At 35.1% G+C, this 23,155-nt stretch overlaps 1 pseudogene; it reads left to right on the top strand.

Annotated features, from left to right (window-relative positions):
• The first annotated feature begins 13,965 nt into the window (after nucleotides 1–13,965).
• On the top strand, nucleotides 13,966–14,084 carry LOC120580979 (uncharacterized; annotated as a pseudogene).
• The last annotated feature ends 9,071 nt before the right edge of the window (nucleotides 14,085–23,155 follow it).

Raw genomic sequence — 23,155 nt, forward strand, 5'->3', positions numbered from 1 at the left:
TTTTTTTTTTTTTTTTTTTTTTTTTTTTTTTTTTTTTTTTTTTTTTGCCATTGTGGTTAGACTTGTGGGGAAGGAATGTAGTTTCACTTAGTTTGGAGCAGCAACTCCAGAGAGCCTGGCAAGCCTTGAGCCAAGTAAGGTTTTCCTGGACACATTTGGAATGGCGATGGTGGAAGAGGGCCAGGGGCAAGATTTTCAAGCAATCAGTAGGTATAGGTCAAATAAGAATAGTTTAAAAATAATAAATTTGAAAATAAATAAACTAGATGACTCATTTTGCAATGTGAGGTACCCTGAGAATTTGCTATGGTGCCTACCAAATAGACGTTTTTGTTTTCTTCCCTCAAAGAGTGGCTTGCTTACAGCCAATATCAGAGTTACTTAAGCTTTTGGTTAAAATGCAGATTCAGAGGATCAGAGGCTGTGTAGTTGCAATATATGATATCCATGTGAGTGAAATGTTAAGGAGATTGGGGTAGTCCCAACAGTTATTTGTTTTGTTTAATGCTGTACTCTAATTCCTAGTGCAATGCCTAATACATTATACATTAAGAAAGAGGAATAGGAAGGAAGGAAGGAAGGAAGGAAGGAAGGAAGGAAGAAGGAAGGGAGGGAGGGAGGGAGGGGCAGAAAAAAGAGGGAGGGCTAGGGATTGGGAAAAGAGAAAAGACAAGGGGAAGGGAAACTTCCACAATACCAAAAAGCTATATTCTTTTTTTCATTTTTTCTTTTCATATTTCAAGTTTAAAGGTTCAAGTTTTCAACAGGACACATGTGTGAGGTGAGGTGAGTGAGTGTGTATGTGTGTGTGTGTGTGTGTGTGTGTTGAGAAGGATCTGGGAAGGGATTCCCTCTGTGGGGTAATAAAAAAAGTAGATGATGCTCTATCCCATTCTAGGTCGCCCATGTTTTTATATATATTTTTTTGATGCTGACAGTAAGAGACCATTTGAACCTTTACATTCAAGAGCCTTGTCCCAAGGATATCTGTGCCAAAGGTCAAGCTTATATATCAGCCATTATATCCTTTTTTTTAAATCAATTATATTATTTACTATTTGGGTAATAAAAACTTTTATTGCTATAATGATTACATAATAAATTACTTGGTGATAGCAGGTATGCACTAGATAAATAAGTGTTGTGTGTTTATAAGGAAGGCTAATAATTAAAGAATCACTACTGCTTCTCAATGACCTGATAGACACTCTGTTTACTTTTATTTATCATTATCTTGTGAACCATTCTTTTCTGCCTGAAATCTGGAGTGAGCTAAAAAGACAGGCATGAGAGAATATTGGTGGATTCAAATGTGGAGGAAAGAAAGGAAGAAACAACTCTATGGAGGAAAATGATGGATGAGAAGAGGGAATTAAAATATACTCAGAAGTATTAAAATATTTTTTTTAATGGGGGGATAATAAAGAAACTAAGAGAAATCTTATCTTCCAGACACTGATAGTAACAGGCTTTTCAATGGATGTCTTGGGTCTGCCTCTCTGTTGGTGTTATTTTTGCTATTGTTTTCTGTTTAATGTTTTTTGAGGTAATTGAGGTAGATACGGTTGTGCTTTTTCCTCTACAGTCCTCTCCCTTATATGGTACTTATTATGCCTTACTACCATTTTATTTTTATTTATTTATTTTTTGGCTAAGCATTAATCTTGAGTTCATATTTAGAGCTGCTTTGTGCTTTATGCCATCTTGCAAACTTGTCTGTTTTCACATAGATATTGCATAATCTTCCTTGTAATTAGGATATAGTTAAATTGCAACTTGATTGTGCAGCCAATTGTCATCTAGGTCCTATGCAATCTTGGCAGCCTTATTACTGATGGTCCGTGCTGTGCATTGGGAAATCATGGTGCCAGAATTCTGTCAACATTCTCATACAAACAGGAGCTTCTAAACTCATTACCAGTGTACACACCAAAACATACCATCCACAGAAGAAAGGTTAAACCACAGCTGAGGTTAAACCCTTTCAGTTAGCCCATTGGTGCTGCATTAGAGTGCATGCCGGGATAGCTTCTTGCAATTTTTCTTGAAAACTGGGCCTTTTTAATTTAAGCTAAAGTACATATAAATAAAGAGATGAGAAGAGAGGAGAATATTAAAAGCAAAGAAACTATAAGGTCAAATCTATATATTGCAATTGCTAGTTAAGTGTGTTTTCATGGTGAATGGGAGAGGATTGAGATGTCCCAACACTGAGACTTAAAGTGCAATGACATTTGCAGAATTCTATTCCTATGAATTAACCTTCAACATCATTTTATCTATTTTGTTTGTGGCTAAGCTTTTAGTAAATCATCCATTTATTAAATATAGATTTATATATCCTATTTCTTAGTTAACATCACTAAATGTGTACACAAAAGAAGACCTGATATGGACAAATACTCTTCATGATGCTTAATCCCTCTAACCCATTACTAACCTCGTTTTCCCTGATCTTTCCCTTCTAAGAAAAGTCACATATTAGGCATTCATCTGGCTAATAAATTTTCTTTGAATCTTTTCTTTCCTTCATACCGCAGATCCAAGATGTCCACAAGTCCTGCCCATACTTCTTTACTGCCTCTTGTTTCCAAGATACTATACTTTCTCATTTGAAACATAAGAGCCTCTTAAGTAGTCTCTTCTAACCATTCTCATTTCTACTATATTCTATTCATACAGAAACCAAATAAGCTTTTAAAAAATAAGTTATGATTCTCTTTCATTATAAATTGTTCAATGATTTTCCTAATAAACCAGAATAAAATCCAAATTTGTTTCCTTGGTTTATAGATATGGCCTCTGTCTACTTTTCCCTTTAATATCATACTCCCTCCTTTTGCCATTACTCTTAAGCTATAGCCACATTATTCTCTTTGTCAAATATGCCAAGCTTATTTTTAACCTAAAGCCTTTGCAATACCTCTTCCCTTTGCTGGAATTGCCTTTATTTAAACTTGGTATGATTGAGTGCTTTTAAAGATCTATGCTTATATGTTACATTTTTAGATAGATTCTCTTGGCTATTCAAATTAAAATAGTCCATTGATAATCCTTAACACTTGACTGCATAGCATATTTTTACACTAGTGAGGAGAGAAGAAAGCAACACATATTTGTTTATTGCCAGTCTACTCATTTTAGATGATAAGCTCTATGGGAGTAGAAACCATGTCTACCCTATTCATGCTGAATCCATAAGATCTAAACAGTTCCTGTCCCCTTATAGGCTCCCACAAAACGCATATTGAATAAATATATATTCGACAGGTATCATTCTATGTTAAGCCCTATGCTAGGTGTTGGGCATTCAATGCTGAGCGAAGCAGATATTGCCTCTTTCTTTATGAAGCTGGCTTCCAGAAGGGAAAGCTCACATTTAAATATTCTTAAAATAGATAAGTAATAATCAATAAGATAGAAAAATATTAGTAGCATGTAACTGGGAGAATTAGGAAGTGTTTTCTCAAGGAAACAATACTGGCATCAGGATCCAATAGCTGAGTATAAACTAACTGGAATAAAGATTGGGCATGGGAAAGGTTGATCAGTGTCCTAGGCATCCAGGTGGAGATACCAGAATGTATAAAAACCAGGAAGCAAAAGGATGATGGTCTAGTTGGGAAATTAAGTGAATGCCTGTTAGAGTTTTATTGTCTCACAAAGGAGAATGGGGAGAGAAGTTCTAGATGACAACAGAGAGTTAGCTAGGACACTGTGAGCTGGAAAAGGACTTGGTGTTTGACTTGAGAGCATTACAGAAGTAGGGATTACTGGCCTCTCTCTTAGCTACACTTCTGGTTCTTTGGAATCAAAGTGATAAAGCACTTATAAGAATATAAAATGGCAATAATAGAAGTACACAGAGTATATGGGGGTCACAGTATTTTTACAGAGGCGTAAGTGAATTAAGACTTAAGAAAAAGATGATTCCTAAGCAAAATTCACATGGACACATAGTAATGCATTCAAAAGAACAAGAATGAGGGGAAAACAGAGAAGGAGAGTAAAAGTTTTCAGGGAAGCAAAGTCTTGTGTTCTGGCTACTGGGAGAAGTTTGGAACTGTTGAAAGATAAAGTATGAGCCAAAGGTGCCAAAAAAAGATAGTGCAAGAATTACCAGTGTTGGATTATGCAAAATCAGCGTGACTTACTGATGAATTCGGATTTTATCTAGGTCAATGATTCTCAAATACTTCTCTTCAAACATTCTTAATTAAAGATGAGCTAGAATGTATATTCTCAGGGCTATAACCAAAAAGACACCAATAAAGTCACTTGTTTACAAAATGTCCTACTTCAGCCTAAACATTAACGTGAATGTTGTATTTCATTTTATTATAAAATATATATAGTGCCCATATATTTGGGGGAAAAAAAAAAACAGTCCTATGCTTATCATATGCTATTGTATACCCCTGGAAGACCACTCTATGATCCCAGTGTTGTTTGGATCCTCAAAAAACAACAACAATGACAACAACAACAAATAGCTGACAGATAGTTATCAGAGTCTTTAAAGCATAAGAGTGGCACAATCAGATCTGTAATTTAAAAAGATCACTATGGCTGAGAATGTGGAGGCTGGATTAGAGGAGAGAAATAAATAAGAAGTGAATAAGTATTTGTTGAATTGCTCTGTTATCTCTCACCAAAGCTAAGTTGATATGGTCATATGCAAACATGTTTACATGGCTTCTCCGAGTTCAAATACTTCCTTTTGAGGAATAAACATAGAATTTTTACTCAAATCATCTTGAAGCACAGTCTGTGTTAATTAAATTCACCAGAAACTCACTTCCCATTCTACACCCTCAGGTTGTATGAAAAATTATTTTCTACCACATCTTTGACCTAGTAAACAAGAGCTTATCATGGCTGGAGTAAGAGTTATCCAGTTAAGTCATTGCTTTTAGCATTAATTTGGGAATAGAGTTATGAAATTATTTTGAAGAAGAAGAACATTTTTCTAATATGCAAGAATTTTCTCAGTATGAGAGATCGCATCTAAGCTAAAGACTAAGACCCTGATATGCTTATGGATGGCTATAGGAAGGAGAGGTAAGCTCAAAGTAGAACTGAATTTTGTATTCTCTGATTTTACTTTCACCACCCAAAAGGCTTCATCATTTATAGCTTTTTATTTTCACCCCTAAGACTCTCTTTTCCCAAAATGATTTCCTTGATAATCACTAAAAAATATCACTCAGTTGGCAATTAAGTGAGTTATTGTTTAAGAAAGAATGCTTGCTGCAAACCACCTGGAGTTGGAAGAAAATAATCTCTTCCAGGTGGGGAGGAAGCAAAGGAAGTCCCAAGCCTTAGGGAAAAGAGGCCTGGGACAGGTTGAGGTGGACCTAGGGAGAGTCAGAAAGCATTTTTATTCTGCAGGAAGTATTATGGATATTGTGGTCTAGCTGTCAGGGTAGGGAATACTAGCAGTTCTGTGTGTCTTCCCATGGAATTTTATGAAATACTGAAAAAAGAAGAGATAACTTGGACAGGGAAGGGTAAGGACACCAGGCTTTTAGCATCTTAAAAAGAATCTCGCCCTCCCCCCTATTTCTCTGTCAGGCTTGCTACTTAAAAATGAGAGTGTATTTTTCCTTATATAAAATATACATTATATTCCCTACCTTTTGGAAATATTATAAGGTGACCCAAGAGAAGTGCCTAGTGTACGAGAAGTTTTATGTGACCAAGATAATTTTAATGGTCCCTTCAGATTGACAAAACTTTAGACATCCTTATTACTGACTATAGGCTCAAGATCTCTCATTTGCTTTGGAAAACCTCTAATTGTAAAGTCTCTCTTTGACTCTTGAATCAAATCTTGACTCTTGAAATCTTGTCCTAGACTTTTGCCAGTTTTACAACCCAAGAATGTCATTCTCAAGGACGTGGGAGTTATTTCTGAAATGTAATCTTCAAGGAAGACAGAGCCCCAATCTCCCAGTATCCATAAGAGGGAAGAAATCTAACTTTCCTAAGTTCCAATTAACAAACACAATCTCCCCTCCAACATTCTCCAGTACTTTTCCACTAGATCATCCTAGCACTTAAAAACCCTCCACTTATTGCAATAGTTTTGAATCAAGTCTTCCTTATCTAACTGTCCAGTGTGGTGTTTCTTTCACAAATGCACATTTATTTATTCTATTTCAAAGGAGTTGACAATTCTATGCCACATTTCCTTTAATAGTGCCACTTGAGAGGTCAATAGATTTTTACTCATTCCTTAAATATGTACAAAGTTGCAGGCAATATTAAAGTAAAAATATTTACTAGAATCAGACATAGTGTTAGTGAAAGCAAAGTGGAGTAAAGACATTTGGGCATTTAGGCTGGCAGCAATTTTATGGACAATATTTTCGATTGTTTATCCTCTATGAGTTTTCTTCAGAAATAGTGAATGTAAAGTAACAGGCTTAATATATTCTAATAGAAAAGTATGAATAAACATTTTTTTTAAATATGTGTGCATGGAAGTATAATGAATATAGCTGGGAGAACTAATGTTTTTCTCTCCTGAGTCCCCCACAAAAAAACATTTGGACATGACACTACTTATTGCCACTTAATATGTTTTGTGCAATAACTTAGGGTAGCAGAGTAGGTGAAGGGCAAGGATGTTTCCCTTAGCAAAATAAAAATAGTGTTAAAGATTAGTTTCTGTGAAATTCAGTGCTATTAGAAGCTCCATGGAATTCTCATATGGACTCAATAGAGGTTTGAGAAGAATATGGTTTCTCATTTTGGTAAGAATACTCTAGGAAATAAACAGCTGCAGCCTCGAGTGGAAGATCCCCATACCATATTCTTCCCTTGACTCATGGCATCCCTACACTACTACTAGCTATAGGGAAAGAATTTACCATTTAGCCTCCCATGACAAGACCTAAATCTACCCTTTCTTTGCAGAGCAGCAATAACTAGATAGCCCCAAACCCTCTGATAAGCCATTTAATACTTTAGGCTTTGAAACTTGAAAGACAAGACTGATTATTTCTCTAGATTGGTTGGGATATTGTAGAAAGTGGGTGATAAAAGGATGTAAAAGAAGAGTTCTATGGGGAGAGAAAAGGAATGAGTAAAATGAAGAAATAATGGAATGATATCCTTGTCAGATACCTAAAAAAGCACAGAATTGGATCAGGGGTATAACACAGGTTCTCTCTAAACAAATTCATGAGGGCAATTACTTATACACTTTGTAAGCACCTGCTTAAATTTTATTGAGCTAATGATACTATTAACATGAACTAGAGGAAGTGAGAACAACCTGCCCTAAGAATAAGTTAAGATGATATTCCCAATTTTTCTAGTTCCAGAGGTAGTTAGTTACCTTTTATAGGATACAAAAATAAAAGGAGTCTACCACCAAAATTACATGTAAATCACATTTAATTTTAGAATTAATTAATTCACACTTTTATTCATTGAACCAATATTAGTATTAAGCATCTACCATGTCACAGGCACTGTTCTTGGTTCTGGTGGTGCATCAGTAAACATAGCACAGTCTTTATCTTGTTCTCATGGAGCTTATAGTCTAGTAATAGGTATGGAGTGGAGATGGATGAGAGACAGATAATATGCAAATTAACAAGTAAATATAGAGAATAACATTTCTCATTAAGTATTGCCATTTTGCAGAAATAGCAAGGTAGCCACAATAGCTAGAGGAAATGGTGAGTTGTAGAGTGAATGGAGACAGTGCATGGAGAGAGTAAATAGATTAAATGAGTAATGGAGAGAGTTGCAGAAAATAAGGTCAGAATGTGGTGTGAGACCAGACTCTTACAGAAAATTACATGAGATTTGATTTTACCCAAGTAAGACAAGAAACCACTGAAAGAGTTTGTGCAGAGGCATTAACTGATTTGTATTTTAGAAAGCTTATTCTTGCTTTGAGATTGAAACTAGACTGCAGGGTGTCGAGCAACTTTTTTTTTTAAAGAAAGAGAATTAAAATTCATACAATGAACAGAGTAAAATGAGAGTATTATTAGAAGAACTGGTCAGGTATCAAATAAACTTGGAAGGCAAAGCTGATATGATCCAGTGATAGATTAAATGTGGGGGTAACAGAAAGAGAAGAATTAGGTATGACTTCAAGAATTATGGTGAAAAACAGAAAAACATTAAGTTGTCATTTACTGAGATAAGATAACTGAGAAGAGTAGGTATAGAAAAATGAGAAACCAGGTATTCAGCTTACAACAGGGGTAGGCAATTGGATACATTTATTTTGAGGTCAGTGAAGCTATCCCAAAAAGGAAGCATACAGATATCCATTTAGAGATTACTGGATTTCATTAACCAACGCCTCCAAAAAAAAAAAATAAATAAAATAATTAAAAAAAAAATTCATCATACTAGATGAGATCACCTAGATCCTAAGTCCTAGAGAGTGAGTCTAGAGAGAGAGGAGAAAAGCTGATATTTACAAGATGGTTAGGTGAAAGAAATCATCAAAGGAGATGGTGGAGGGAGAAGCCCCCAAGGGAGGTAGAGAACCAAGAGAAAACATATATGAGAGGATAATTGAAGAAGAGTTGATCCACTGTGTCAAATAAACATGATAGGTCAAGTAAGATGATAATTAAGATTTGACTACTAGAGTTAGCAACATTGAGGCCATTGGGGTCTTTAGTAAGAACAGTGTTGTTAGTTCTTGGTGGAGGTGGAGACAAAAGTCTGATGGAAGGAGTATGAGGAAAAATAGGAGGGGAATATTGTTGTTACAGGTAGAATACAGAAATAGGATGATAGTTACAAGGTAATATATTAAACGTAGATGTAGATGAGAAAAATAATGCCAAGTCTGTATGACAAGAGCTGTGATTCCTTGTAGAGAAAAACTGATGATGTGGTAGAGAGACAATATACATTACTGAGGCAAAGTGCCTGAGAAGGCCATAGGGTGTAGGAAGTAATACATGGCATTAGCGTGGAGCCCAGATAATTCATGCAAAGTAACAGGAGGGAACATAGAATATGGGGAAACAGATACAAGTGTTTTGATAGATGTAGTAATCGAAGTGTGCAGATATTAATTTTATGACTGCTCTATTTTCTCAGTGAACAAGGATACAATATCATCAGCTAAGAGCAGGATGACTTAGGGGATATTTAAAGTTTGAGGAAATAGTGAGTATGACATAGGAGATAGAAGAGAAAACTGGCATAAGATTGCCCGGCAGCACTGAAGCCTGGATTGAGCTGGCTGTGGTGAATTTGATGCAAGACTATTCTGCATGGTTGTCTTGTGTGCTTGCTCCTCTCTCCATACAATTACATTAAGCTATAAGAATGCAAATGGACTTAACTAATGTTGGAGCTTGGCAAAGGAGAATTCAAAAAGGAGAAAGACCTAATGAATTTTATGGTATAATTACAATAATTGACCATGGACTCTAGGGTTGGGAAAAAGCAAAGTGAGAATGTGAAGGGTGTGAGCAACAATTAAAGGACAATGGTGTCAACGTATTAAAAGCTTAGGTAGGGTGAAAAATTGACATTGACACAGTTGAGTCAGTGAACTAGAATGGTGAGAAGTTGAGATGCTTGAAATTTCTGTCAAGGAAGGGTGCATATTTTGGTAATATCAAAGTTTGGGTTATGAGCATAGGTGTCTGCTGTAAGGATGCAGACTAGTTCACTGGAGGAGAAAGAAAGAAACTGAGAGACCAGGGTCTTGAAAAGATTATCTACATGGATCTTAAAATCACTAAGGATTTTGAATGTAGTTGTGATGGGGAGACAGACAGTGAGCCAGGGGTTAATGCCTTCAAGAAATAAAAGGGAAAGAAGGGTAACTTGAGGATGACCACCACAAAAAGGTCAGAGTAATCTGGCATGATGACATGATGTTTAAGTCCAAGGACTCTGAGGGAGGAAGTGACATAATTGCTGGGAAGAAACTGTGAAAGCACTGAGAAGACCTACTTTGTCTCTCCGTCCAGATGTGGAAGAGGACAACAGTCAAGATCCTAAAAAGGAAGGGGGATGTTTGGAGGAGAGGTGAGGGATATAGCAGATATTGCTGAAGAAATGTTTTGGGTTTCTGAGGGAAGAATAAAAAGGTTTCAGGTACAAAAATAAAATAACATTAGATGGTAAGACAGGTTTTATCTTTTTCTAATAAGGTAGCTCCAGGTAGAAACTGTAGCTCTAAGGAATTACTTGTTCAAAATCATAAATCTTGTAGAATTTGAGACAGAATTTAAATACCAGTATCACTCTAAAGCTCAGTAACTTTTAAAACCATTTCCTATCATAATTCAGAAACTAAGGCAGTTAGGGAAAGTAATTTTCATGTGAGAATTACCTCTGCCATGTAATACTCTCCTATTTTCCAAATTTATTCTGCATGATATGCCAGAAACTAGGACATGTTTTTACCAATTCTTAGATACTTCTGAAAATTATTTTTTTCTGCATACCGTATGCTGAAGATTTGATTATCATTACAGATCTGCAGCATAGTATATAATGAAAATGGACAGAACAAAACCGTCTGGGTTCAAATCCCAACTCCAGCATTTTGCTAGATATGAGGTTTAGATTAATAAATTAAATCAGTTATAGTGAGTCAATTAACCTCTCTGAGTCTATTTCCATGTTTGTGAAATTGGGATAACAATATCTAACTTGTAGTTATATTAAAATGGTATAAGGAAGAGATAACATAATTCGTTATTAATAGAAATATTTTCTTATTTTTTCAGAAATCAGTAGAAAAGAGAGGCAGAGAAATACCATTTAAATCTGTTTCTGTGCCTTCTATAAAGTTAGCTACAAATTTATGCTTTATTAGCAGAAGATCGAACTAATTGTTGAAAGGGTAAATCATCCTTTCGAAGTCATAAATTATTTAAAGAAAGCATGCTTAAACTCCAAATCAGTCCTACTCCACTTTCTTCCCTACTCCGCCTTACCCTTTCCCCTCCTCCACATCTCTGTTTCTACACCTTCATCATCAGAATCTGCATCCTGAGTTTCACCGACTGAACTAACCCAGGCTGGCGTGGGGAACCTGGGACTTCATAGGTCCCAGTTCATGAAGCAATTTAAATGACAACTTAAAATGCTATTTTAAAGCTGTTTCTAGACCTTCTAGACCATTCCCCAGCAGGACTTCTTCCCTCCAAATGTAATAGTTTCTTGGAAACAGCTGACAGTGTGGAGCTCAGCCACAGAATTGGCATAACTGAACCACTTTTGTTCTCTGATTTGTAAATATATTATCTGCTTTTTTTTTAAACTCAACCTTTTGTATGAACAAAGTTTAGAAATCCATAACACTTAAACTAATTAGATTTTAACAGGAGGTCTTGGTTTTGTAATATTTCACAAGATAGATGTTTTCCTACTAGTGACAGTTGTCTTCTGGGGCAATTAGTCAGCCAGCAATAGAAGACTTTTAACACTAGCATTTCTTTTTCAGCTTTCAGTATTGGCCATTTAAACATGCTATGATTGTTAATTAATTTACACTNATATATATATATATATATATATATATATATATATATATATATATATATATATATATATATATATATATACACTCACATATATATGTGCGTGTGTGTGTGTGTAGTTTTTTAGGAACTGCAGAGCAACTATCTGTTATAACAAAGTTATTTTCTTTTCCACTTATGATTCAGTGTGGTGCCTCCTCTCTCCACCAACAGCTACTCACAAGAATAAAACAGTGGTCTGTTGCCTAGGAAAGGCCAAGGGGAGCCCTTGAAGCTCTTTGATAAAAACACCAGAATCAAAGTCAACACTATGTGAAGGAATCAGTCATGGATGGGAGGGTCAGAAGCATGCAGCTGGGACTGTAACTTTGCCTCAATACAATCCTCACCCAAGCAAAAAAAAAAAAAAGGAAGGAGGAGGGAGGGACAGAGGGGCGAGGAGAGAGAAAGGAAAAGAGAGAGGAAAAGAAGGAAGGAGAGGAAGGAAGGAAGGAAGGAAGGAAGGAAGGAAGGAAGGAAGAAGGAAGAAGGAAGGAAGGAACAAGGAGCCAGCTAATCAACAAATAACAGTAATAGATTCCTCTGACATCTAAATTATGTGTTATTTCTCTCAATCACTAAAGTAAGCTTCCAAAGAATAAAGACCTGTGTGTCTCTTTAAAAGTGAACCCTTAGCACCTAGAAGCATGCCTGGCATATAATAAACATGCAGTAAATATTTGTCAAATTGGCTGAGGAATAAAAATCAACCATCATTTGAGCATTTGGGGAAAATCAAAGTATATTTTATTTGCAGAACTTTTGTTATGTTTGTACTTATGAAATATATCTAAAAAAAATAAATAAACATTCCCAAATGTTCCCAAATATTGCATAATATTTTAACTAAATAAATTCTTATTTCAAAAATTGGTTTTTTTTTTTATTCCCATTTCACAGACAAATAATCTGAACTTTAGAGAATATCAGTAGCTCTCAAGGTTGTGTTTTTTATACATAACCGTGACCCAGCTAATCTGACTGGGTATAGCAAAGGATTCCCATGTGAAATTGCTCCTGAGCTTGGGATTGACGACTACGACAGTGCATCCCACTCGCCAGCAAGAGCGCGTTCAAAGGCGAGAGAAAAGCGCTGAGAGACAAAGGGGGGTGACTGGCACTGAGTGATTCCAAGGTTGATCAATTTCACTCAATTTAAATTGACTCTTGCCAACTTCATTAACAACATTCATCATTTTTGTTATTATCCCCCAAAGCTGTGACCATTCCTTTGTCACAGTGCCTATAATCTTTGCTCATAGGCTTTTCTGTTGATTTGGAAGGAACACTACTATAGAGTATTAACAATTCCACACAGCTCCTGATGACAGAATGGGAAGCCAGCACAAGATGGGCGTTTCTGGTCAATTTGCGACTGAACACCTGAGGTCTCTGTCATTTTTCTACATTCTGAGTGTGAAGCAAGGATCAATTTCTTAAAGGTCTAATCAATTTTTCATGCTGCCAGAATCATGTTAACATAAATGATTCTTTTTAAATTTCCTGTTTTGGGGGATAGAGCTCCTTTAAAATTTCATAATCTGACCATGGGTTACACTTTTTAGACTAAAGCTTAAAAGAGTTCCAAGCAAAGAAGAAGACAATGTACTTCTACTCAAATGCCATCACTACCACAATTGCCATACCACACCGTGCCCCCACTCACTGCCATTAGGTTCCCAATATGTTGCTAGGAATCCAGAAGGCTCTTTCCAGTGAGTAACTAAGATTTAATATTAAAAAAAAAAGGTCATTGTATCTTAAAATTGAGCCAACAGCTTATCTCTATCAGAAACACCTGAGAGCCTCCATTAAATATGAGTATTTCTAGGACCACTCAGACTTACTAAATCTCTAGGATTGAATGCTGGAATCTGAATTTTTAACAAGGTCCCCAGATAATTTTTACATACACTAAAGTTTGAAATCTAACTGTTCCTTGTATCCTATCTGTACTTGGCTGTGCAGTCATGTGCTCTCAGGAAGCTCACCGCCTCTAGAACTACCAACTGCCATCCTTGCACAGCTTTCTATTAGTTCATCTTTTTGTACTAGCTGATAATGTGTTTTTCTGTAGCTGCCCACACATTAGGTCAAAATGAGATCACTTTTGACAGTTTTATAATGATCATGAAACTCAGTATTCGGGAATATTTTTCTAACTTTAAGAAGTAGAGAAAATCTAGAAGAAATGCTGTAACTAGAAGATCTTGAAAACAACAGATTCCCATTGATATAAAATAAAGTTATATTACTCGATAGTGGAGCCAAATGGAAGTAGAAATGATATCTCTAGGTGGTCCCCCTTGCCAACAGAATCTTTTTCCTTAGTCTGACTTTCAACATAATGAAAAACACATAATTATAAAAAATTTAAGTGAGTCCCATCATTTCTTTATTTCTCTTTTCCCACTTGCCACTTAAAAATGTGGTTGAAGTCTATGGCCAAGCTGTCCTGAATAAGCCCGATCCTGTCTGATCTCGGAAGCTAAGCAGAGCCAGGCCTGGTTAGTACTTGGATGGGAGACCACCTAGAAAGACCAGGTGCTGTAGGTGTTAAAACTAAAATAAATAAATAAATAAATAAATGAATAATAAGGGATTGTAAGCTGACAAAGTCCTTGCAATCTGTGAGGTCAACCAAGGGTTGACTTGTTAAAAAACATTAAAAAAGATTGGCCATTAGATTACAAAATGATGAAGCCTGGTTGTTCTGATCTATATATCAGTATCTGGTATCAAATATTTATGCAGCCTCCTCTTCTTCACACCCCAACATGATGCTCTAGAATCTGCCAGAGTGAGTTTCTCAACCTTCTAGTCATATCAGCCTTTTTCTGGCTCAGTACCTTAGCAGACATTCCTTCCTCTAATTAAAAATCCCTTTTTCTATTTCTCTTCTTCCTCCAAAACTATGCTGTCTGTTACAGACTGAAAGTTGGTGTCCTCCTCAAATTTATATGTTGAAAATTTTAACCCTGACTGTGATGGTATTAGGAGTCAAGGCATTTGGGAAACAATTAGGTCATGAGTGTGGAGCCCTCGCAAATGAGACTTTTGCCTTTACGAAAGCTGCACCAGAGAACTCTCTCATTCCTTCCCCCATGTGAAGACATAGCAAGAAGAGGACTATCTATGAAGCAGGAAGAAGGTCCTCACCAGACACCGAATCTGCTAGAGGCTTGATCTTGGACTTCCTGGCCTCCAGAACTGTGATAAATAAAATTCTGTTATTTATTAGACACCCAGGCAATGGCATTTTCTTGTAGCAGCCTGAGTTGACTAAGACAATGTTCCTCTTCACCTGCAAAATCTGTACATTTTCTAAGGGCCAGTTCTAAAGTGAAATTGTTTTTCTTAGTGAAATCTTTCCTAAACATATGTAATAGTTTTCTGTTTTAGGGAAATCTGTATATCTGTGTGGTATACTGGACTCTTACCACTTCAGCAACAATGTTCATAATTTCCTCAGGTAATAATAAATATAGTTAAAATCGCCAGTTCTTCTTTTAAATATATTCACTGTAGGAGAGTTACATGACACAATGGTTAAGATGGCAGGATTCAGTGTTTCATTTCCTGCATTCCCATTCAGACTTCACTACTGATGGCTACATGAGATTGAGTAAGTTTCTTAATCTTTCTATGCTTTGGTGTCTTCTTCTATAGAGGAAGACAGTAAGAGAACCACCTTGTATATAGGGTGATTTATATATAATAAGTTTGCACTTAATATACTAATATTTAAATATATTATATTTAAGTATAAATAAATAATTACCATAAGGTTTAATCTGTCATTTGAGATGTCCTTGGAACATAATAAGCACTTGATTAATTCTAATCATTTGAAATATTAATAATGTTAATATTATTTCAACCTTATTTTTTTTTAGTTATTTCATTTTCACAGACAAGAAACTGAGACTCAAAAAAGAAAGCCATCTTAACGCACAACTTAGAGATAACAAAAAATGGGTACTATAACAGATAATTGAAAATATGTGTAAATGTTCCTTATATACACATGTCCTTCATCGTGGGTCCAGCACGATGAGTTTATTATCCAACTTAGGATGCTAGATATTACTTCCATACACCTGTAATTACCATCTCTGCCCAACCATAGCAGGTCTCTGGCAACTTGCTCACATTTCATCATGTAAATTGTAAAATAGGTTAGAAATAAGTATAGCATTCTGTCATCTGGCATCTAATTTATAATATTAGTGTACTAACAACACTAAGTATTGTCTTATTGCCTGTTACTCTTTTACATTTTACTGTGTCGAATCATCAGGAGTATTATACTGTTTAAAAAATACTCTATAAACTGAATATGCTTTCCTTAAACTTATGACAGACTATGTTCTGATTAAATCATAATATGCCAAAAATACAAGTAAGAAATGTATATATTTTTAGGTAATTAACAGTTGGAATTAGAGATGAATAGCACTTCCTCCCCCTTACCAGTTGGCTAGTGATTATAACTGGTATTTTTGTCCAGCAATTTTTATCATCAGTCTTTCTTACAGAAACTAACAGCCACTTCATCTTTTCAGCTGCTGTAATTCATCCAATTTCATATAAGAACTACAGAAGACAGAGTTGAAATCAGAGAAGAAAAATACCACTTCTCAGAGTTTTAGGCACCACTGATATTAATCAAATGAGTAGTATTTAGATATTTTTGCAATAATTGATGTAGAGGGTTAAATGAAAGACTTATTTTTCTTGCTATAGAAATTCTCCAAAAATGTGTTGTTTTTTATAGTTCTCACATTTCTAGAATGACCTATTTTTTTCTTGTCAATTACGACACTAACAAAGCTACTTCCCAATTCTACATCTTCAAAAGCAAGGATCATAGGGTTAGTCTAGGGAGCTACAGTAAAGCCTGCTAGACTCCTTTCCCCAAGACAGACAAATGAGACAGACCTTGAATCAGTATTGAAATTATTATGATAAAAATAGTTGCCCTCATTTACGTGCCAGATTTGCCTCTGAAGGAGAGAAGATTCTATTAGTAGGAATATTTATTCTTTCAGAAGCATTTGCTTTACAAGGCAGTATGCTAGATACTTAACGGATATCATTATAAATCCTGAGAAATCGTTGCTAATTAAGTCTGACTGTCGCCATTTTACAGGGCAAACTGAAGATATGAGTGGTTAAGGTACTTCTCAATTTCATATAGCTGCAACAAAGCAGAGCTGGGGATTAATTCTGGCTGAACTTATTTGACTCAAAAATTTATGTTATTTTATACTTTCAGCCTATGTTGAGTTAGATGCTGAGAGATGAAAAGGAGATGACTGTAGAACTGACATTAAAGTAAAAGGAACTCTGGGAGGACCTGAACGAAGGGAACAGTGAAAAAAACAGAAACCTGGGAGGGGTGAGATGAGAGCCTAAATGTTGCTTACATTTCTTTAATACTTCTTGTGGACTACAGACTGTTTTCAACACTATCCACCATTAATCCATGAAATATGAATTGGCATCATTTTTGAATTCTAAGTTACCAGGAGTATGATGATTCACAGATAGGAAACAGCAAGGGGAAGGAAAATAAGTTTTCTTCAGCCTCACCTCAGCTAACTGAGATAGTTTTCTAAGCTATGTGTCCAATTATAGGGCCAGGGGTCTATGCCAAATTTTCAGGGCATTCTAATAAGTTATATAACAATAATGAAAAATACATAAAGTTAATGTTAATTAAACATTAAAATTAACTAACATTAATTAAAAATTAATTTGAAAGATTGAAAACTCACATAGAATGTAATATAAAGTGTTTTGGTGTAAGTTTTAAATTGACCCACAAATAAATCTAAATACTAGTATTTTATTTTATTTTTAAATAAATAAAATTTATTTCATTTTATTTTACTTTGCAATAGGGTCATGTGTTATACTTTTTCTACTCATAAAAATTTTCATCATAGTTACCTAATTTTTAATATGGAATAGTAACTATTTTAGAATAATTTTAAAATCCAAGATAGTTAAGTGAGTCCTTTGGTTTAGGAAAATATTTCTATCTATTAGTATGGTTTGTAATTATCATAACCGAATTTATCCCTTAAATTTTAGGTTTATAACTGTTCCTGGTTCAAACCAAGCTCCTCCTGAGTAATGGCCTCAGTTTACTTCAAATCTAACTCTTTAAGATAGGGTTCACTGCCCATTAAAGCTGTCCAGTTACAAACTCCCTGGATTTTCTTTTGTAAGTTGCCCCACAGGATAACTCAGTGTCTCTATAAAGTCCAGCTCATTGGGCAAGCCTGCACAATCAGGTTTCAAGGATGGAAGTCAGTGTGATAAATAATATCATACTCCAGATGGTCACAGAGACCTTTCTTTTCTTTATTGTTGAGAGGCAGAAATGCAGACTCCATTTGTGAATGCCGTCACAGTCAATTGTTTGTAATAAACCCGTGTGTGTTTTCATTTTAACACTTTGTAAAAAAGTGTTAATTTGTGAAAAAAATAAAATTGATGCCATGATTTCAGGAAAGTCCCACCTTGCCTAAAAATATGTAAACACCATAAAGACTATCTATATTCTTCATATACAGGCAACAGACTTGCATAGCTGACAAGCCATGGGATTTAGAGTTAGAGGAAGAAAGATTAGAAAGCCACCTACATAATTTAGCAACTGGATAACTTAGAGTGTTTCAGAAACGAGACTCTGGGATAAGTATTAAAGCACAAGTAGCTAATTTGGTAAGCGATTACAGGAGTGGGGAAATGACAAGGAGGAAGTGAATTGATTAAAGGTGCTTATAGATACAAGTTACTATCATAAGCAAATAGAGCTCAATCCTGTTGGAAAACCCTAAAAATCAGTAGAGAATGTTCTTAAGAGCTATCCCACCAAAAGAGCAAGAAAGCTGGGTTTTATATACCAATATCCATCAGTTATTGGTGAAGAGCTGTTATGAGGATGTGTTAAGTAGTAACTGTGATGCTTTCTAGCATGAAGTCAACGCTCCACATATTTTTCCCTTCATTCAGGGTACCAAGTGTTGCCCCTGTCCATTGTCTGGAGGATGATATCTGGGGCATCCCTCCTTTCTCTTTCAATTTGCTCATTTTGGCCTGGAAACTTTTTGAAAAGCTAACAATAATGTGAAAAAAGCATTTTAATATTTTCCTAAGTAGTGCATAAATAACAAATCTATGTTTGCTGTTAATATTGTCAAGGCTGCTTATTTAAGATTATCTAGGGAAGTAAAATTATTATGATTCTCCAATTATTCCTAATATTATTTAGTAATTATTAGATATTGGAAAAATTGATTCTTTGCTTAGAGATTCACATTTGTCATCTGAAGCAAATAAAAAATAAAAATAGGACTTCTGACTTAGTATCAACAAATATAAAGCTCCCCCTCCTTGTAGGTTTGATGGATGACTTATCGCACAATTACTCAGCATGTTCAACACAACACTCCCAAAGATCAGCAGCAAGATGCAAGGTTTGAACATACAGTAGATCATAATTTCTATTTAGGATTTAAATTACATCTAAGATCATTTTGAGATCTAATAGTCAAGAAACCTAGGATTTTCTGTCCTATTGTAAGTCTAAGAATATTGAAGTAGATCAATTGTTTATTCAAATAAAATTCTTTGTGAATTACAACTGTATGAGGTCAGAAAAAACAAGCTGGTTCAGTTTAGGCAGGCATGTGGATTTGCAACTGAATGTTTAAGTATCTGAGGCACCCCACCTATTGACCCTTGAGGCACATCTGAAGAACTCTTGAGCTCTAGGCATTCATTAAACTAATCCTAATGAGTTCAGGTGGCTGGACCAGCTCATAGCTGGAGGTGAGGCCAGGAGTAAAAGTGGGCATCTGACTCCTGAATGACATTCTTCCCAATACTCAGGGCTCAGTGCACATAATAAGTCCTGACATAGTTCTCTGGTGAAGAAAGTCCAATAAATTTCCTCAGTAGGCTTCCACAACACAAATCACTCTTGGTTAAACTGCTCCAGCAGGATTTAGAGGCAGGAAATAGCACATTCCCTAACATTATTGTGAAGAAAGATTGTTTCAAAAAAGAGGTGTGCTGGCTTAGATATGTGGTATCACAGTGTACAGCTTCCAGACAAAGTATAGTACAAAGACAAACCACCAAATAATAACCAGAAAAGGGAGATGAGTACATTGTATGTGGAAAACAGAAACTGAGGCCACATAAATAAATAAGCAATGTGAAATACAGTAAAAGGAGAAGAGGTCATTACTGTATTATAGCAGCTAATATCAATACCAAAGTTGTAATTAGAAAAAAAAAACACACACATACACAATATTTTTGATAACTATGCTATTCATTCTGATTTCAACAATATTTATGAAGTTTGGTCATTACGCTCTTTAACCCTGAACAAGTAGTATAAGAATTTTTTGTGTGTCCTAACATTTTTGGAAGCAATTGATATGCACAGATGGAATGCTAAATAGATAGTGTAAAACTGTTTACGTTATTTTTTCTTTTCCTGAATGGCAGCTTTATCTACATTTCAGTAATGTCTTAATTAAATTACAATGTTTTGTCAACAGGAGGTCAAGAACTTTAGTGCTAGCCAGAGGTCATCAAGATTCAATACTCCTTTTTGTTGGTGGGTTGATCCTTTTCAATTTCTCACTAGTTTTATACAATTAAGTTCCCTGTAATTATATAAAAAACACAAAAATTTCATTTTTACATACATTTAAAACTAAAATCTCCATCTATTACCAATCATTAATACACTTTAACACCACCAACTGTTTTTCAAAATCTGTTTAAAGTTTTAATTTAATTTGTTTCATATGATTTGACAACATTTTTATAGACTTGCCTGCAGTAGAAAAATGTTGATATTCTGATTATGATGTATTTTTAATTTCCTCATTAAATCAACTATCCAACTTTTTACTTATTCACTTAATTATACAATTATTTCAATATCTGTTTTCCTAATAAATATTTATTGAGACTTGACTGGGTGTCAGGCACTGAAAATATAGTGATAACTAAGACAAATCAAGTAGCTGCATTTATGGATCTTATATTTAATTGAATCAATTATTTTTTGTTTTCTTTTGTTGGTTATATTATGCCTTTAATTTATAGGGAGGATATTTCGTGTCAACTGCCTTGCTAACTCTAATTATGCTGACATCCTTGCAAATATGGCCTTGTTATACCTGTTTTTCTGATATGGCCTTGTTATACCTGTTTTTCTGATATGGCAACTATAGGCTCCTATAGGATAGATGATGTGTATGTAATGAAACTGCCAAATTAATAACTAGGCTACCAAATATGGAACCAAAGCCTTTTTGACTGACTGAAAAATACTGTTGCTATCATACCACACTGATCTTAGAGATTTCCAAAGGAGAGAAATGGTGGCTAGATATCTCACAGATTGAAATAGGTAATTGCAGTTTAGCTTGGGAACAAAAATACTCACAGGTCACTACTGTAGTTCGAAGTTATGATAATGGCATAAATAAAAACATTCCTCCATTTTTAATTTTACATAGTATGTAACTTTAAAAAGTAAAACTGACTCTTTTGTGGACACCTCTGGGATTGTATGTCCCTCCCCTGTCCTCATGTGAGCACAGCATAACCTCGCCATCCCCACATCATATTTGATTTGGTTCATCTAGAGTTGGTATATAAAACTACTTATATAAGTTGTTTCATTTCATTCTCACAATAGCAATGTGAGAATTGTATTAGGATCCCATCTAAAGGTCAGGAATCAGAGAATTTACATGGTATGCTTGAGGTCACATGGTTTTGTTCCTTCTAGAAAGGATCCAATGACCCAAAGCAAGTAACATCCATTTTTTATTTATCAGTCTTACTTGAGTCTTAAATTCTTTATGTACCCCTTTCCAACTTGTTAGCTTCTACCTGTCTCATGGGTCGGGCATCATGTCCTGGACCGTTAGGCGAGGTGTAGTGCTCTTCTACTCAGCTTCAGTGTCTTCTTGTGCTCCCCCTGCTACAATCTTCTTTATTTTTTTTAATTGTTCTATGGATCTTTTTTTATGATGGTCTAACCACAAACTGTCTAGCCACTAGAGTCTAGGAACAAATAAACCTTAGATATCTTTTTATTCTAGGTGCTTGATACAATGTGTATCATACTGACTACACTGAATAAATGTTTTTGAATGAATTAAGTGATACATCTTTAGTTTCCAAATAGCTACATTCTCAATTTTGCAGTCCTATTTTCTTATATGATCTCATAACAAGATGTGACCAGAAACCCCTCATATAATTGTCATTTACAAAAAAGATAGATTAAAGGGGGGACGTTCCAAATGACACTAAATCACATTTTCACCATCTCAGAGCAAGGAGTGAGTTAAGCCATTAACAGAGATTACTTCATGTATGAAGAAATTTACCAGTGAGGTATTATCTTTCCACTTAACAAATGGAAAAATCACGGTAACTTCCAAGCTCCCACAAGGAGTGAATGGGAAGCTGTGATTTCTGCCCTGTCTTTTGTCCGCTACATTGTGCTAATGGCCATTGAATGGCCAATGAAATCCAAACTCTTTACCATGAATTACAAAACTCTTTGAGATTCTTTTCTGCCTTATTTTTCTAGGTAATAGCTATTCGAATCTTCTTTTAGATAGCTTGCTCATCAACTATTAATTTTTCTAGATTGGAGTTTTAAACATGCAGTACGTTCTGACTGATCTCACTTCCCTGTGATCCTCCCTCTGCACGCAACCCTTGACCAATATTTACTTATACTTCAGTTCACCTTAAGTGCCCTTCCTAGGTTAAACAAGATTTTTTGCTTTAGTTATTTTCTAATATCATCTGTACTGCTGTTTTGCACTCATCAAAATCAAAATTAGACAATTATATTTCAGAATTTCTATTTAAAGTCTATATTCTCTTCTAGACTATAAACTCTATAAGGCAATAGTTTATAACAACATATTTGGCGGGTGGGGTTTGGACTTTTTTGTTTCAAAATATTTTTTAACTTTTTTTTATTTTTGAATTACAGTTGACATACAGTATTATGTTTCAGATATACAACATAGAGATGAGACATTTATATAACTTTCAAAGTGATCACCCTGATAAATCTAGTACCCATGCTATAATAACTGTATGATGCCATACATAGTTATTATAATAGTACTGATGATAGTCCCTATGCTATACTTTACATCCCCATGGACATTTTGTAATTCCCAATTTGTATACTCCTCAATCCCTCCCCACACTTCAACCATCCCCCCAACCCCTCTTCCATCTGGAAACCATTAAAATGTTCTTTGTATCTATGAATTTCTTTGTTTTGTTTGTTTATTTGTTTTGGCTTTTAGATTCTACGTATAAGTGAAATCACATCGTATTTCTCTTTCTCTGTCTGACTTATTTCACTCAGCATAACCTCTAGGTCCATCCATGTTGCAGATGGCAAGATTTTATTCTATTTTATGTCTGGGTAATGTTCTATTGTAAATTCGCACGACTTCTTCTTTATCCATTCCTGTGTTGCTAGACACTGATGTTGCTTCCATTTCTTGGCTATTGTAAATAATGCTGCAATAAGCAAATTAGTGTTT

The sequence above is a fragment of the Pteropus medius genome, unplaced genomic scaffold (genome assembly GCF_902729225.1).
Source record: "Pteropus medius unplaced genomic scaffold, Ma_sr-lr_union100, whole genome shotgun sequence".
Lineage (NCBI taxonomy): Eukaryota > Metazoa > Chordata > Mammalia > Chiroptera > Pteropodidae > Pteropus > Pteropus medius.